Raw genomic sequence first — 8,596 nt, 5'->3', positions numbered from 1 at the left:
ACCTCAGGTCGCAGATGCTGGAGAGTGGGGAGTGGTGTGGAGATGTTAGAGGACAGAGCTGTGTGTTCCACTTGCCCTACCCTATTGCATCTAAGTTGGTCTGCTGTTCTTAGGATGATGCTGTCTCATTGCCAGTGTTGATGTAAGAGTCCATTGTCAGTCCAGCTGGCTTCTGTTTGTTAAAGGGAGGAATCATCCTTTTGTCCTCAGGCAGCAAAATGTATTGGGCCAGCCCTGAAGAATGATAACCTTTTGCCTTTTTATTTCTGTTCAGCTCCACTGTGAACTTCATAGAATTAAGCTGAATCCTAACTAACACATATGTTTCTGGGTGCCCAAATCCACGCATTTCTGTCACAAAGTTGTGTGTGTGTGTGTGTGTGTGTGTGTCCAAGGGACACCGTGTTTTCTAGACTGCACTGTAAGTGTCTGATTAAATTTATCCACCCCAAATTCACCGTCCACTTACTGAAGTGATATACTTACAATCTGGAGTTGAGTTGCACGGTCTCAGATAAACACAGCTGTGTTTACCTGAGTTGTGCGATCCCTTGTACATGAGACCAACTTCAAATAAATGCACTCAAGAGGGGTGGCACTGCAAATGCACATTAAAATAAATGCAGGAAAGCACACTTGTTAGATAGGAATGGAAAACCTCGCTTCAAATAAATCTACTGAGTCGGACTCTAGCTCACGGAGCCCGTCCACGTGCCACGCAAAAGGGCCAGCATTAAATTGGAAAATGAAAGGCAAAAGAAGAATTGCTTTAGCATGTTAATGCAGCTTTATAAATAAGATTTTAAATGCTGAACTGTAAGGAAATCAAGTTACGTTTCCCACAATATATGTAATAAAGTTACACTGCACATCTACAGCAAGGTTTAATGCATAATAGTGAATAATGTAGTATACAAAATTATGAAGAGTTATAAAGTGACCAACTTTGAAGGGGGAGGCCACAACAACAATAGTGTGATGAATATAGTATCTGGAATGACAAATACAATGAACAGGCAAAAGGCTTTGGTCAAACAAATGTTAATTGCCCCCCCCCCCGCCCCCGGCAACTTAGTTAAGAACAAACCCTAGATTTAGGCTGATGAATGCTTTATGATAATTACCAGGGTAAACTGGCTTAAATTCAAGCACTTTGTTTTAAGACGGTTTCGATCAATTGGGCTCTGCATGTCTCAATATAAATTCATTTCAAAATGCTGGTTTCTAAAATGTGTGGAGCGTGTGCTTCAAGCCTCTCTTCTACTGAAATCAAAAGAATGTTGCAGTGTTTACATGTTGTGTCATTTGTCTGCAAAGTCAACTTCCAAGCCTCCATGTGGGCAGCTGACAGAAGCATGCACACGTTCCCAGGTTCAATCCCAGGCAACTCCAGCTAAAAAAGGACAATGAACCAGGGACCAAGTGATAGGGAAAAGTTCCGTTCAAAACCCTGGAAATCTGCAGCCAGTCAAAGTACACAACACTAGGCCGATATGGAGCTAGGTGGATCAAAATGTCCCATCCTTCTCCCTCTAGGCATGCCACTGTTTTTTGCCAGGCATACTCAGACTAGTCACACCCATATATTCTAGAGGAGACAAGTAGAAGTGGCCTTCACTGGAACCCAGAAGGCAAAAATAGTTTGCATTTCATGAAATATGCAAACAAGAACATTGCCAGCTCAGATGCAATAAATGGATGTAGCCCCATCTTGTGAGAAAGGAGACAGGAGTGGCTCCTCCACTGCAAGTGAGTGTCACTTGCCACCCGCCAGGTTGTAGGTGGCTGTGTTCTGCAAGGTGCTGGATAGCAGCAGTGAGAGTTGATGGACCCCCTTGTAGCTGGGCTACTAAATCTGGCTGGCAAGGGGAGTTCAGCCTGGTGGATCACAAGCCATGCAGGCCAGCTCTAGATTGAAACTGACAACACTGCCCTTGATTCCTACAAATCTCCCCCTCCCCTATTCAGGAAATAAGGATTTTTTTTCAAAAAGTTGGAAGCTTTTCTTTGAAACTGCCAAAATCAGATTTATGAACTCTTTCCCCCGAAAAAGGTGTGCAGGAAATGAAGATGAAGGATTACTAGAGCTCCTACAAATCAAATTTAATACTTAAAACAAAACGTCCATATAATTTATTTTCGCCATCCTGTTGTCCAGGCGTTGTAAAGCTCCTACTGATTTCACGGGAAATATGGGGGATGCAGAAAAGATTAAGGTAAAACCCAGATATATATCTCTGCACATTTCTACCTCCTCTCCTTCCTCTGTTATACAGAAACCTGTGAGTCATGATTTTCAGTTTTATAGCTGCAGGGTTCTTTCTTTCTTTCTTTCTTTCTTTCTTTCTTTCTTTCTTTCTTTCTTTCTTTCTTTCTTGGGCTAACTTCATTCACAAACTCATTCTGTGAGCCATTGTGCCGGCTCATAAAGACATGAACCTATCTCATGTTTAGCATTCAGCCCAGTGATTGCTATGCCACCATGGGGTAGTACCTGTAACATTGGGGAAGGCTCATAGCTCAGTGGAAGAGTGTCCCCTGTGCGTGCAGAAGGTCCCAGGTTCAGTCTCTGACAACTCCCATGTTGGGCTGAGAGCAAATCCTGTCTGAAATCCTGAAGAGGCACTGCCAGCCAGAGGAGACAATACTGAGGTATATGGACCCATGGTCTGGCTGCTTCTGCTCCTATCATGTTGGCGTAAATAAATCAACTGTAGACATCAGGTCACAAAGTCCAGGCACAATTGCAGTGCTGCATTTATTTAGGACCAACGTGCCCTTTGCCTTTGGAGTAGCTGCGAAGTGAATCCCCTCGCACAGGAAATTCCTGCACTCTGACTGTGGCAGAAAGTCGAAATGGGGAAGTCAACCCAAAATTTAAGCTGCAGATGATGGGAAGCTTTTAAAAAATGAAGGAACCCCCCCCCCCACACACACACACACTCTCCACAAACACTGCACACCATCGCATCTATTAAGGGTTTGGTTAACAAAGCCTAGTAGTACAAGAAATAAACTGGTGTAATTTAACATCTTACTTAAGAGACCAATGACAAAGAATGTGTTCTACAGGGATATCCACAGTATTGTTTAGCTTGGTTTCATTCTCTCTCTCTCTCTCTCTCTCTCTCTGAGATGGGGCAGGGCGGGGTGAGGATCTCTAACAGAATTCTCAGTACCTCATCAAACTATAATTCCTAGGATTCCCTTTTAAAAACCAAAACAAGTGTGTAGTGTAGATAAGGAAGTTGAAGTTTGGAACCTCTGTCTTTTTTTATCTTAGAGCAGCAGGCTTAAAAACTACAACGCTAATCTTGTGCCATCTATAATCTCATAGTTTCATTAATACATGTTACTATTTAAACTACAGAATTGAATTAACAGTCTCCAATTATTGGGTGGTATTGAACTCAGCTTTACTCAGAGAAGACCAACTGAAATGAATAACATGGCTAAGTTAGGTCCCTTCATTTCAAGGGTCTACTCCAAGAAAAGGGCAGCTGAACACCACCTATTATTATTATTATAAATAATGAGTGGCAGTTCAGTGAGTGTGGGCTGGGGGAAATAAAGGGCAAGCGTTTTCTGGGACCCCAAGGTTGAGTAAGAGCCCACAATGCCCCAAGGAGGTCAGAGGCCTCAGGGGAGAATTCCTTGTTTGCATGCTCAGTGTTTTCCAGGCTAAGGGGATCTCCAAAATTCTGAAGCCACTGAGGTATGTTTTGGGACAACCCTGCAGGCCATCCATCTCCATCTTCCACAGACATTATAGATGGGCACCACAGGCTGATTGCAAGGCAATTTGGATGCTGACATACAGAAAACTTGAGTCCTCCTTTCAACCAAGTATGCATGCATTTTAACTCTTTGCACTTTCCACCTTGAATAAAGACAGTGGCAGGGCAAGCAGGATGCTCCACTCCCACTTCCCATCAGTGTATACATCTCAGCATACCTTGTGGCAATCCTGGATGAAAAACTTCCATTCTCTCCTCCCATATCCATGGTCCCAGGCTTAGGTCATATAGACATAGAATCACAGGGTTAGGCAGGGCCTTGTAGACCATCAAGTCCAAACCTCTGATTGATGCAGGAAACCTTCAGCTAAAGCATCCCCAAGCAATGGCTATCCTGCTTCTGCTTAGAGACACAGCGAGGAAATGAGCCTCATTGTCAAACTGCTCTCATCATTAAAAGTTGTGTCCTAATGTTCATATCAGCAGGCTTCTTATCCCTGGATGTCCTCACTGTTTTGCTGTTTGGTGGTGGGCCTCTGGCCCACAGGCATCATTAGCCTAGCCTAGCCATGCCCATTTGCCCTGCATGCCATATAGATATGGGGCCTGTCTAAAGCAGGGGTTTTGACCACTGCTGATCAGCTGGTTAGTGGTGCCTTTGCGAGGGCTGTTGATCAGCTGTTGATCAGGACTTGCAAAGGCTTGCAGGACCAAAAGCCTGTGAAGCCACAGTTTTCTCACCCTCAATTAACCAGCTCATGTAGTCAGTGTGGTCCAAATCATTTGGCTGCCTAAAGAGGAAGCCCAGAATTATATCAGCGTGCACGTGCGCGTACGCGCGCGCGCGCACACACACACACCATTGCCATGGCAGGGCCAATGCTGTTAAAAGTCTTGCTGCCTTCATCTCTCTATCTAAATCCCTCTTTCACCTTTCACCTACATGTTAATTTTGTGATGGCATGGATTTATTTCCAAGTGGGTAATGCTTATGTTATTAATGCTTAGAAAGATCCCAGGATGCACATTTGAGCATACATATCATTTTATATCTCCCTCTCAAGACATTCCTGCGAAACCTACTATTTTTGGAATAACAGAGAGAACACTTGGGATACTTGGTCAGTTTATACTCCTTCATTTTATTTTATGCCCCTGTTTAGGCAGGAAGTGAAGTCCTATAAATCTGACAACGCTGCAAATCAGAAGCTATGTTCCCCACAATGAAACGAAGGAAATCGCAAACGGGAAACCCAGAGCAAGAGGGTCTTTCAATCAGAGGTGCACTCTTAATATTATTTCCCACTTCCCCTTCGCCAAGCGGTGGGAAATTCGGAGCTCTCAGTTGGAGAAGAGAGCCCTGGGGACTTAAGGTGCCTTTGTAATCATCTGTTTCTTCGCCAACGTGCAAGTTGGGCAGGCACCACAGAGGCACAGAAGCGCCGGCTGACAATTCCAGATTCCTAGCAGCAAGCAGCACCCTTGAATTGCAAACAAACAAAAAAGAGCTCCCCTGCCAAACTCCTTTTAAAAGAACACAAGCGCATAAAAAGAGGTGGCTGGATCCAACCAGAAGCCTGTTTAGTCCAGCATCTTGCTTTCCACAGTGGTCAACCAGGTGTCCCTCAGAAGCCTGCAAGCAGGACACAACCACAGTAACCCTCTCCTGCTGTTGTTCTTCAGAAACTGGCTTTCTGAGGCATAAGACATCTGATACAGAACGTAGTCATCAGGGCATCAGTAGCTTGTCTAATTCCTCTTTTAAAGCCATCCAGATTGGTGGCCATCACTACACCTTGTGGCAGGGAATTCCACAGTTTAACCATGTGAGGAAGTACTTCGTTTCCCAAATCTCTCACCCTTCAGCTTTGTCCAATGGCCCCTGAGTTCTAAAATTAAGAAAATGGTGCAATAACTTCTTTCTATGCACTTGCATGATCTAGCAAGTCTCTCCTTACTCCCCAACCGCCTTTTCCTAAATTAAAAAGTTCCAAGTATATAACTTTTCCCCATAGAGTGGAAGATACACCAGCCTCCAGATCATTTTGGTTGTCCTTTTTGCACCTTTGCCAGCCCTGTGGTATCTCTTTTGAGGTGTGCAGAGACTAGAACTGCAACCAATATTTCAATTGTGGTCACACGATAAACTTGCATGAAAGGCATTACGATACTGGCAGTTTCCTTTTTGATTCTAAATATTGCTTTTTTGTGTGTGGGGGGGGGGGATTCTTTGCCAAGTGCCAGCTTCGTTTGCTCTCCCTGTCATTCAGCTACACCCGCTCCCCTTGTTTTTCAGTCACCTCTAGCATACGTGAGTGTCACTAGCTTTCCAATCTTTGGACAAAATGTAGCCAAATGGCCATGAAACCTGCACTTTTCACTGTCAGGCTGTACAACACCTCAATAGCCACCTTCTCTTCACGAGGCACATCCGGGACAGCACGGCTGTGCCAATACTTGCACAAAGGTACTGCCTCAGAGGAAGTGGAAAGTCATAAGATGCTTTGCCCTTTGCTTTTTGCAACTAATGCTGCCGCCGCTGGCCTACCCAGTACATATAGCCGAGGGATTGAAAAGTCCCCTCGTGCTGTTTGCTGGGAAATTCCCCTACAATCAATATCCTGTAAGCAAAGCAGCATTTGACCTAAAAGCATCGGTTATGTTAAAAGCTAGGTGGGCACTTCTGCATTTAGATGCAGAAGGCTGGCACGGTGTGCAACTCATTTTGCAACCGTTCTTGTGAGTCATCACTTAGAATAACCAAGAGAGCCTCTTGCAACAGAAGATTGAACCGGAGCAAAATTACACACACACACAATCCCACCAGCTTCACAATTTTCCGTTCCTTTCCAAGGAATGGATTGCTACAAATGTGCTACAAGAGGGGTGATTTGCAACAGGAGCTACACTCTTGTCAAATTGGCAGTAGCAGGGATGCCATGAATAGTACAGGGCAGAGGAGTTAAAGTGAGGAACTGTTTTGAGCAAATTTTCTCACTCCATAAATGAAAAAAAAAAGGTGGGTGTTTCTCTGCCACCCCCACCCCCTTTAAGACTTCAGAAGTGAAGCAAATGGGCAGGGCATCTCCAGTTCATCGGAAAACTCGCTTGCACCTTATGGTCGCCATCTGTGGTGCGGAACATTTTCAACCTTGACAAAGCAGATTTGTCCGAGGATATTTCCTCTCTTTGAAATCAGAGAAGAAGCTGTGGCAAAACCAGATCTTGTGTTGGCACATCTCTGCTCGGGCACCCTCTGAGTGGAGCAGCACAGCGGGCGCCAAGATGCCAACCTGGACATCAAGGAACGAACTACGGCAGAGTGTGCTTGGTACTGAACAATGCCAAAGGTCACCGTTTTCCTCCCCCCATGATTTTTTCCCTCAGAAGTGCTTCAGGACACAATGGAAAGGAAGGAGCATGCAACAGGTGGTCACATCTGTGTCCATCTCATCCTAGCCAAAACAATCTGCTCCTTTGTGTTCTCAGCATGAAACAAAGAAGATCTGAGAGGGACAGAGTCGTGAGAGTGGGTGGAGTGGAAGCAAAGGAGAGAGAGATTCCTACTCTCCATACTTGTGGAAGATGAAATCGGTGCCAGTGAATTATTTTTCTTTCTCTCAGTGTGGGAGAATGTCTACAAAGTCTAGCTGGCTGGCAAGCGCAAACTCATTGCATGTGTTATTATTATACATTGACACTGAAGTATGCTACTAAAGGGAGGGAATAAGGGATGGAGAGACATTATAAGCACTGTGGGATGCTCTATGGTGTGTGTGTGTTTGCTGTCTTTATAGTTAACCAATCAAATAACAGTTCCCTGTTCATTGTCTGCAAAGGCCCAAGTTCTGCTTTTCTTTTAAGCTAAATACAAGGGAGGGAACCTTATTTCTGATGTCGTTTCTTACCTTGTAATTTGTTTATTTATTTTGGTACATTTAAAGGCCAAGCTAGATATAGCAGAGCAGCTACACACCTTTCATTCACAAAGCTTTCCCATTCACATAAGAGAGATTCACAAAAACCTTCCACGTGTCGAATGATGCTGCAAAAGAAACAAACTGAAGTTATTTGTTACATTGCTAAAGTTATCAAATATATTTATAAAGGCATCATAAATTAACCTCCAAGACTCTTATTGTCTGAAAGAACCAGATTATACAAAGCACACCCAGAAGCTGAAAACAACAAAGCAGGGCAATGCATTATCAGCACTTGTGCTAAATCCAAGATATACAATGTGGTCGTTTCCAGACAAAGCATATATGGAACAATCATCCTAATTTGTTTTCACAAAACTTGTGCGGAGGCTATACAACTTCGCTGTTAAGTGGCTGTTATCCTGCACTTCCCACTCTAGTTTTCCCATCCGTTTCCCTTCTGCAAAATGTCCAAAGTGGATTCGCTTTGCAAGTGCAAGATTTAACGGTTGCTATTTATCGCAAGGCTCTCTTTGCGGTGGGTTATGAAGGTGCACTCTTAGTGTACAAAGGGTATCTATACCAGCATCTGCCCTAATGTGTGGAAGATCTGCACAAAAGTGGGTCATTCTGGAAGTGCCCTTAGTTAAATGAGTAAATGTGGTTGCAGAGGCAAAGCTCTTTGGGGTATCCTATTCGGTACCCCAGAAAGAGCTGGGGTTTCCCCAGCAAAATTGTTAAGTGTAACATTTATTCATTCATGTGTTTGTTTGTTTGAATTTCTGGACCCACTTCATGCTCTACATCCGATTCCCAACTTTAATAATCATCTCTCCTTCAAGAGGTTTTGGAAATCAAAAAAATGACATCCTGTTCTTGCCCACTCTTGCCGACCTCGGCAGTCCGACTGAACTCATTAGGGGGCTGCAGCTAAACAAG

This window comes from Podarcis liolepis (genome assembly GCF_965112155.1).
Source record: "Podarcis liolepis genome assembly, chromosome: 1".
NCBI lineage: Eukaryota > Metazoa > Chordata > Lepidosauria > Squamata > Lacertidae > Podarcis > Podarcis liolepis.
The sequence above is the reverse complement of the archived record's forward strand: the minus strand, read 5'-3'. Positions refer to the sequence as shown.